The sequence below is a fragment of the Gossypium raimondii genome, chromosome 8, assembly GCF_025698545.1.
Source record: "Gossypium raimondii isolate GPD5lz chromosome 8, ASM2569854v1, whole genome shotgun sequence".
Taxonomy (NCBI): Eukaryota; Viridiplantae; Streptophyta; class Magnoliopsida; order Malvales; family Malvaceae; genus Gossypium; species Gossypium raimondii.
Window position 1 is genome coordinate 20,960,293 of NC_068572.1, and position 9,285 is coordinate 20,969,577.

At 33.5% G+C, this 9,285-nt stretch overlaps 1 non-coding gene across 1 annotated transcript; it reads right to left on the reverse strand.

Annotated features, from left to right (window-relative positions):
- Positions 1 to 614: 614 nt before the first annotated feature.
- On the reverse strand, positions 615 to 721 carry LOC128032082 (small nucleolar RNA R71). The gene has a single exon (XR_008188212.1). It is a non-coding gene; the product is annotated as a small nucleolar RNA R71 (small nucleolar RNA).
- Between the last annotated feature and the right edge of the window lie 8,564 nt (positions 722 to 9,285).

Below are 9,285 nucleotides of genomic sequence, written 5' to 3' on the forward strand. Positions count from 1 at the left end.
TCTTTAATTTTATTAGTTTAGCTTAATTAGTGTTTTGATTTTTTTTTTCAGGATTTTTTAGTTGGTGCATGAGTAAAGATATTTCAGCAATTGAAGAGTACTCTTTTGATCCAGAAATTGAGAGAACCTTAAGAAGAAGGCAAAAAGAATTACGAGAATGGAAATAATTAGAAATTATCAGGTTAGAGAATAGCCATTACATCAAGAAGGAAGGGATGCTGATATTCATCAAATAATAGATGACGGAGACAGATTTATCAAAGAACATGTAGTGCCGATCTTAGATGATTTGAATCCAGGATTTGTCTGGCCGCATATCCAGGGTCAGTATTTCGAGTTAAAGTCGGTGATGTTTCAAATGTTACAAATAGTGGGGCAGTTCAGTGGATTGTCTACTGAGGATCAAAGGTTGCATTTAAGAATCTTTTTAGAAGTCCGTGATTCATTCAGGCAACAGTGTTATTGAAAATTCCCTAAAACTGAAGTTATTCCCTTATTCATTATGAGATCGTGCCAGAGCATGGTTAAATGCATTGCCATTAGGTACTGTGGCTTCTTGGAATGAACTTTGTCAGAGGTTTTTGTTGAGATATAATCATCCGAACATGAATACCAAACCGAAGAATGATATTACGTCCTTTTGGCAATTTGAGGATGAAACATTATATGAAGCATGGGAGCGATTCAAGGAGCTAATTAGAAAATGCCCGATATATGGTTTCCAACATTGGAAACGAATGGAAATGTTTTACAATGGATTGAATGCACATACAAGGATGGTGGTTGATGCATCTGCCAATGGGACTTTGCTCGATAAATCATATAATGAAGCATATGAAATTCTGGAGAGGATAGAAAACAATGATTACCAATACCCCACTACCCAAGTAAGGACAGACAGAAGAGTTTTTGGACTAATGGAACTGGATGCAGTCACTTCCTTAACAACTTAGGTATCATCTTTAATGAATACGACTAAAACACTAAAAAGACCAGTTGTAGTGTAGGAAATAAAAACAGCCGAGTTAACATGTGTTTACTGCGAAGAAGATCATGTTTTTGATGAATGCCCATCGAATCTAGCTTCAGTTTATTATATAAGAAATTTCAATCACAACAACAACAACAACTCATATTCCAACACATATAATCCGAGGTGGAACCAACATCCTAACTTCAGTTAGAGAAATCCAGGGGTGAGCAATTCCATCAATGCTATTCGACAGAATGTTGCGGATGCACCACCTGGATACAATTAACTCATGTCACAGAAAAATGTTCTATAAAATTTCGTTTCAAGTTCCTCCTCGATGGAAGATCTATTGAAGGAATACATGACTAAGAATGATGTTATCATCCAAAATCAAGCTGCATCATTAAGAGCTTTAGAGAATCAAGTGGGGCAAATTGCAAAACATTAAGCTCAAGACCGCAAGGAGCAGTACCGAGTAATACCCAAAATTCATGATCTCAAGGAAAGGAACAATGTAAAGATATTACACTCAGAAGTGGTATACAATTATCAAGAGTTGTTAATGACACCACTATTAAAGAAAGTAGTTCATATTTTACAAAAAGGAAAAGAGCAACCAGAAAAATGTTGAACAGATTCACCTTGCATTGCAAATAAAATTGCCACGGCAAAACAACCTCAACAAATAGAAGGAAGGCCACCACCACCTTTTCCTTTGTGTTTCCAAAAATCTAGGTAAGATTTTCAATTCAAGAAATTCTTGGATGTCCTGAAGCAACTACATATCAACATACTGTTGGTGGAAGCATTGAAACAAATGCCCAACTATGTAAAATTCATGAAGACATCTTGTCAAAGAAGAGACAGTTAAGGGAGTTCGAAACTATTGCTCTCACTAAAGGATGCACATCAATGCTGAGAAATAAATTGCCACCAAAACTGAAGGATCTAGAGAGTTTTACTATACCTTGCTCTATTGCAAGCCATTATGTTAGTAAAGCACTATGCGATTTAGGTGCAAGTATAACTCTAATGCATATGTCTGTTTTCAAGTAGCTGGGGATAGGGAATGCAAGACCTACAATTTTTGATTTGTAATTAGTTGATCGCTTATATCTAAAAGGTAAAATAGAAGATTTGTTGGTAAGAGTTGACAAATTTATTTTTCCAGCGGATTTTATTATTTTCGAATGTGAGGTTGATAAAGAGGTACCAATCATACTTATGAGACCTTTTCTAGCAACTGGTAGAACATTAATTGATGTTAAAAAAGGTGAATTAACTATGAAAGTTAATGATCAGCAATAAATTTTAATGTTTTCGATGCAATTAAGTGTGTAGATACAGATGAAGAATGTCACACTATGGAGATAGTTGGCACAATAGTTCAGGAACAAATTGCAAAGTTTTATCACAACAACTATAATGCTGATACAGATATGATTGAGTTGATTGCAACAGAAATGATTGAAAAGCTTGGTGAACTGATAGATGTTAAGTAAACCGAGAATGGAGTGAGGAGAAGTTTCAAACCATTAAATTTATCGAACCATTTTTTTTAAACTTCCTTGACCATCCGTAGAAGATCCCTCTATGTCGGAATTGAAGCTTTTTCCAACACATCTGAAGTATGCTTACTTGGGAGACAACAACACATTGCGAGTAATTATTTCTGTGGCATTGAAATTAAATCAAGAAGCTCAATTATTGAAAGTTTTGAAGAAATCCAAGAAAGCATTGGGATGGACAATTCAGGATATCAAAGGAATCAGTCCAGCAATCTGCATGCACAAAATATTATTGGAGGATTGCCATGGCAAATCAATCAAGCAGCAGAGAAGCTTGAATTCCATTATGAAGAAAGTTGTCAAAAAGGAGATTATCAAATGGCTGGATGCTGGAATCATATACCCAATGTCAGATAGTTCTTGGGTGAGCCCTGTTCAATGTGTACCTAAAAAAGGGGATGTCATTTTGGTAAGCAATGATAACAAAGAACTCATTCCTACTCGTACTGTCATGGGATGGAGGGTTTGTATGGACTATCGGAAACTCAACAAAGCAACAAGGAAGGACCATTTTCCTATCGATCAAATCTTAGATAGGTTAGCAGGGAAATCCTTCTATTATTTTATAGATGGCTATTCGGGGTATAACCAAATTGTCATAGCTCCTACTGATTAAGAGAAGACCATATTCACATGTCATTATGAAAATTTTTCATTCTGACAAATGTCGTTTGGATAATGCAATGCCCTTGCAACATTTTAGCATTGCATGATGGCAATATTTTTAGACATGGTGGAGAAATTTTTAGAAGTTTTTATGGATGACATCTCGGTGTTTGGCAATACTTTTGAAGTTTGTTTAAAAACATCTAGAATTAGTTCTTTGTGGGTGTGAAGAAACCAACATTGCTCTCAATTGGGAAAAATGCCACTTCATGGTCTGTGAAAGGATTGTTCTAGAACATAAAATTTCACAGCAAGGAATTACCGTCGGCAAATAAAAAATTGAAGTTATTAAGAAATTTCCACCACCCTCAACAATTAAAGGTATTCGCAGTTTTCTTGGCCATGCATGATTCTACAAACGATTCATCAAAGATTTGTTGAAAATATCAAAACGCCTGTATACATTTTTAGAACACAACAGATCTTTTAATTTTGATGATCAGTGCTTACAAGCATTTGAGTTGAAAAAATGGCTAGTCACAGCGCCAATAGTCATAGCACCAGATTGGACTATATGTTTAGAACTAATGTGTGATGCCAGTGACTTTGTCATGGGGGCAGTACTTGGGCAAAGAAAGAACAAAGTATTTCATGCTATCTACTACGCAAGTCATATGTTGACTGATTCATAGCTAACTTATACTACCACTAAGAAGGAGCTTTTAGCTATTGTATTTGCCTTCAACAAATACAGAGCTTATTTAGTAAGCACCAAAGTTACGGTTTATACTACCACTAAGAAGGAGCTATGAACTTGAACATAAGAAATATTCGGTAGTTAAGAAATTGAATATGGATTACTGCCTGTTGAAGTTGAATGAGATGGAAGAAATTTGGGCACAAGCTTGTGATAATGCCAAGCTGTACAAAGAAAAGATTAAGCGATGGCATGACAACAAAATTTTTCCACGGCATTTTGCACTTGGACAACAAGCCCTATTATTCAATTCCAAACTTAAATTATTTCCTGGTAAATTAAAATCTCATTGGTCAGGTCCATTCAAGATAATGCATGTTTATCCTCTTGGACCTATAGAAGCTAAAGACAGTAAGCTGGTTCCATTTTCAAAGTCAAAGGACAACGGTTAAAGCATTACTCTAGAGCCCCTATAATTCGTGATAAAAGTTTCACCACTTTTCAATCTGCTTAATATTTCTCTCTTATTCTATTTTATTCATTTACTTTGATTTTAATTCTTTCTTTCATTTCTTTAATAAGTTCATCTACCTATTATTTTCTTTTGTTTCAGGCATATTATGGCCCACGGTTGTAGACATTAGCCCATTCAATACATTAGTTAATTTTAATTTCCTAATTTTTCTGCTATTTTTCTTTTCCCACTTAATTCTTCTTTTGTCTGTGTCAAGACACAATCTTAGGTTAATCTTAGCCACCACGTCATCGTTATATTTTCTCTCACGTTTACCCTAGTCATTTCACTTCTTTTCTAAATTCTTTTTTGTTTCATCTCCTTCAACTTTCTTTCTTTTTACGCTATTCAAATTTTAAAGGTCTCACCTTTTTTATTTTTCCAATCACTATTGTCGATACAATGGCTCGCCAATCACCATCCTCTTCCAACCCTGTGCCTCCACGAACATTTTTCAGCAAAATCACGAAAGAAAAATATATCCATAACATATCAAAGTGGCCATTTTGTCTCGAAAAAGGTTTCCTTTTTCGAGATGCTCCATTTATGGGTTACTCTAAAGCTAACTCTTCTGTAGTGGAGAAACATGGATGGCAAATCTTCTATCTCCACCCCAATGATGTTCTCACCAAGGTAGTGAAAGAGTTTTATGCTCATCTTACCTCTCCAGACAATACTTTTATGCATGTGCGCGGTGTATCGGTGTTGTTCGATGAAGACTTCATTAATGCACAATCTGAGTTATCTAATAGCCTTTAAACAACATCACACAAGTATAAGATATATCACTTGTAGTAAGTACCCAAAACATATACAAGACACACCTATTACATGCCACATAACCCAAAAGTAAGCATATCAAAAACTATCGAAAGATACCTGGATAGTGTGATCTTCAAGTTGATCTAATCTTCTAATTTCACAAAACGATATCTATAAGGAAACTGGAAAATGACATATGTAATATTTTACGAGCTTAGTAAGTTCACAGGTTGAAACATTATAGCTTACCATATAATCATAGTTTAACAATAAAAACAATCAATAACTAATGTTAGCCCTGTCAACCACAACCATTCGATAGGTGAGTTTTGTAAATACGAGTCATTTAATTATCTTTCTCATTTGTAAAGTTTCAACCATTATCAAGTCACAATATATTATTGGAAAACATGAACACATATACAGGTTATCATTGAGCATCATAATCGAAAATCAAATACATTTCAATATTATGCCATTTAACCATTAAAATTCACCCTGATAACCTATATGAATAGATACCAATACGCAGTTATCTACCCAAAGAGATAGTCCAACCAAGAACACACCTGGGCACCAAGAGCCAAGCCTATAGGCTTTACATCCGCCCCCTAAAACACGCCAAAATCACTGTAAATATATCTTAGTAGTCCGCAACAAATGCTGTACTCTGATATATTCAGTGTAGAATAACAAGTTAGGAATCATCATTTCATCACAAGTCAACCCCGTACAGTGCAAAAAATAAGCTATTGGCATGCCAATTGTATCATATTTTATGTTCATCCAGGCTCGATACATATCATCGTATTAACAATGTTCAAGCGAATTACTTTCTCACCTCACAACAATTTATAACAATTCAATTATACCTAAATTATCCAACAACCACAATTCACAATCAATATAACATTTCAAATTATACTAAACTAAATCGTACGAACTTACCAAGGCAAAACTTCAGAGATAACAAAAATTCAATGACTAATCAACAACTTTCATTTTTCCATGATTATATACTGGTTCTTGATTTATAAAGTAATTTTATTTCAATTATCAGTTTCAACTTCTTGTAATATTCAATTTAATGAATATGTCCTCCTCTTTCCAATTTTTCACAATTGTCCCAAACTTTTACACATTGTTCGCTTTAGTCCCTAAAACCAAAACAAGCTTATTTTTCATATTTAAAGCCAAAACTATTATACTAAATTCATTATCATCCTAAAATAGACCTCAGGTCACAAAATTTACAATAAATTAATATCATTTTTTTAACAATTTAACAAATTAGCCCTTAAACTAAAAACTATGTAAAATCACTTTATAATTTAGTCCAAACTCATCATCAAACTTCAAACCAAACCATTAACAACTAAAAAGCTTCAACATTACCGACAGGAAGTTTTAAAAACTTTGACAATATTTCAAAATAGTCCCTAGGCTAGCTAGATTAAGTTACAACGATATCAAAAATATAAAATTCATGAAAAATGAGCCAAGAAAACACTTACATGCATGAAATAATAGCAAGGTTGAAGCTCCAAGGTGTTAAAATGGTGTTTCGATTTGCAAAATGAAGAAAGAAGAAGATGAATGCCATTTTTCTTTTGTTTTTAACTATTTTAACATTAATTTAAAAACATTTTAAATTGTAAAGTAAATTAAAAATCACATGGCAGACCACTAGCTTTAAAAATGGCTTAATTTCCATTTAAATCCACACAATAATGTTTTACCATCCATTTGACTCAAATAAATAAATAGTAATTAACTTTTGTACTTATTACAATTTAGTCTTTTTTCTTTAATTAAATAACCAAACGTCAAAATTTCTAAACCAAATTTTAATATGACACTAATGACCTCATAAATATTAAATAAGTAATATTTGTGGGATCATGCATTAGAATTGTGGTCCCAAAACCACTATTTCAACGCCACTAGAAAGTGGGTTGTTACAAGTGTTGCATTCTCCACCACCGGAGCAAAATAAATTTCTGCGGGTATTTGTTGTGCTCAAGTTTTGTGGATGAAATAATAACTTATAGAGTATGAAATTGATGTAGATACCATTTCTATCAATTGTGATAATACTAGTGCTATTTGTCTCACTAAAAATCTCATCCAACACTCTAGAACTAAGCACATTGAAATTAGGCATCATTTCATTAGAGGTCATGTCCAAAGAGGAGATGTAGTTTTAGAATTTATTGACACTTTACATCAATTAGCTGACATTTTTACTAAACCTTTAAACAAAAAAAAAAGGTTTTGGACACTTAGGAGAGTACTAGGTATCACTACCTTACCTTGTTCAAATGTGTTTGTGCATTTTGATGGTTTCAAAATGTTTTATGACTTCAAATTTTTTTGAAAAAGCATGAACAATTGATTTCATTGGCTCCTATATGTAAGTAGTTAGGGGGAGTTGATGGTTGCGTGAATAATCTATTATGACCAATATTGTCCAGTATGCAAAATTTTCAATGCCGTTGAATATGTTTGAAAAGACTTTTCTTGGTTAATGTAATCAATTTTTTGATGCACTATAATGATCTATGATTTATATGCATCATACTTAATTTATACATATTTAAACATATGAAATCATTAGAATTTACTAAGAAGTCGTTTTAAGTTATTTTAGAATGTATTCGGACTTAAAAGCTAAGTTGGGAATATTTTCTACAATTTGAAAAATAGTTTGGACATTTCGTACTGATACCAACACAAAAATATCAATAATTTTATAAGGCATTGATACTTACTTAAGAATATCAATACTTACCGAGGTGTTTAAAATTCTTGCAGCGTTTTAAAAAACCTAAAACCCCGAATTCTTTTTTTCCCTCTCCCATGCCTTCAACCCAAAAACTCCATTTCATCAAAATTATCATATATTTTTTCTCTCTCAAAAATCTCTTAATAACAACCATTACACTTCCATTTTAACAATGAATCGACAATTTTTGTTGTAGATTTTCATCATTTTCAAGCAATTCTGAGGTAAAAATCTCACCTTTTTTATTTCAATATTTCAACAATATTTTGGTAAATCTTTGGCTAAAAATTATGTTATTGGGTTGATATGAGATATATAAATTGTGTTTTGTTATAGGAGGTGTTTAAATCTAGCCATATTATTGAAAAAAAACTTCAAAACCCTTGCCCATAGAGTGCTTGATAAAATTCCCCAACAAATTTTCTAAGTGAACTTAGTGTGTCTAGAGTTCTAGTGGCCCAACCAATTCTTTAAACAATTGCTTTGGATATTCTAATGAACGATATTGTTTTAATACTTATTTCTCTACTCGTAAAGTTAATGTCTCTCAGCCACTTGATTTTGAGTCTTTAGTTGGTTTAAACTTTGCATATCTTCCTATTTTGGTCAAATGACATTGGATTGATTTTTTCAAAATTTGTTCTCAAACCCATGCCCATCTTGTTTAGGCATTCTATTCGAATGCCATGCTCGAACATGACAAAACGAGCGAGACTATTGTTGCAATCAATTCTTTTCTAATGAATACTCATATACGTCTCAGCTTAGAGAATTTTTGAGAAGTTTTAAAACTATCTCCAGGTGGCATGTCAAATGAGAAAGACCCTTATAATCCAGCCTTGACCATTCAGAGCTTAATATCCATGACAACTTTTTACACTTAATCCGTACATGGATATTACACCTTATTTGAAAACATGCCATTCTCTGATCCATTGATTATTGGTGTATTGATAATTTTCAAACTAATAGGCATCTCGACATAACGCTCATCATGTTTAATGATATCACCAAGGTCATTGGAAGGATCTTATCAGCGCCCTCACTTTTCCTTTTGGAACATGCCTCTCATACATTTTTAAACATCTCAAAATCTCAACCCGAGGTTATCCTCCCGTGGCCACCACCCACACTCCACTTAGCTTTGGTGTCTTACGTCATGCTTGATATAAGAAGGATCCACGCACTAACACATGGGTTAAGGTTGTCCATCCCGAATCCCATGAGAATGAAGATATAGAGGTGATCCCGATGAGGTTCCTCCTCCCAAGTAAGCTCCTTCATCCGCTACTTCATCTGATCCACCACAGGCCTCATCATTTTCTGTAGAAACTACCTCTATTCTTAGCGCCATTAATTCTTTGAGCGATTATTTTAGAG